At 40.6% G+C, this 1,073-nt stretch overlaps 1 pseudogene; it reads left to right on the plus strand.

Moving 5' to 3' along the window:
* Positions 1-305: 305 nt before the first annotated feature.
* On the plus strand, positions 306-526 carry LOC102852677 (annotated as a pseudogene).
* Positions 527-1,073: the final 547 nt, after the last annotated feature.

The following is a 1,073-nucleotide window of genomic DNA, read 5'->3' on the forward strand; positions in this document are numbered from 1 at the left end:
TATTCTATTCTATTCTATTCTATTCTATTCATTATATTTTTCAGGATACTTGGAAGACTGTTTATGTTGTGAACTATGACTTCTAGAGTCTTCCAAGCTTTTCTTTAATGAAGTTTATAGTCCTTGGTTTAGGTCTGGGTATATTATCCATTTAGAGTTGTGGGTTTTGGTTTTTTTTTATATGGAGTGAGGTGTGGATCTTGCTTGAATCTTCTGCAGATAGTTTTCCAATTTTGCCAACACCATTTGCTTAAATGGCTGTCATTTCGTGGTTCGTGTAGGTTTCTGAACCTGAAGGTGCTACTATGGCTTCTGGTGGGGTCGGTGTGAGCACTGTGGGACTGACCAATGAAACTCCCGAAATCCCAGACAACGTAGGAGATTGGCTTCCAGGTGTCTACAGCTTCGGCGCCGATAGAAATTCTTTTCAGAGGAATTTGATCCTCAATTTGGGACTTTTTGTTGCAGGAGTTTGGCCAGAAATTTGAGTGACATTGACCTAATGGCACCCCAACCAGGGGTGTAGCCAAGAAGACACATGGACCCCCTGTACTGTACAGGAACCTTCCAAAAACAGCTTCTGTTTCTGGGAAAGACACAAGACTTGCCCTGATAACAACTCAAGTTTTATTCAGATGGACGGTTCTCTTCCCAGTTTTTTTCTCTTCATTGTGCCTGGTCAGAACCATATTCTCTGCTTACCATTGTTCTATAAAGCTGTGTATATAGCTTCTCAGTTTCTACATGGGGTGATCTTTGCCCTTGTCTTGAGGAATAACAATATTTTATAAGTATTCAAAATAAAGAGTGTACACAAGGGGGAGGGGAAAGGCTGTCATTTCCCCATTTAACTGATTTCATCTCCTTGTCAAAAATCAGTTGACCAGAAATAGATGGGCTGATTTTCGGGTTCTCAATTCTATTCCATTGATCTATGTGTCTGTCATTGTACCAGTATCATGCTGTCTTATCCACCATGGCAGTGTAGTAGGGTTTGAAATCAGGGAGTGAGATGCCTACTACCTTTTATTCTATTTTTAAGGAGTGCTTTGCTTATTCGGGGTTTCTTTCCG

The sequence above is a fragment of the Elephantulus edwardii genome, unplaced genomic scaffold (assembly GCF_000299155.1).
Source record: "Elephantulus edwardii isolate Elephantulus edwardi_28Jun2011 unplaced genomic scaffold, EleEdw1.0 scaffold00137, whole genome shotgun sequence".
Taxonomy (NCBI): Eukaryota; Metazoa; Chordata; class Mammalia; order Macroscelidea; family Macroscelididae; genus Elephantulus; species Elephantulus edwardii.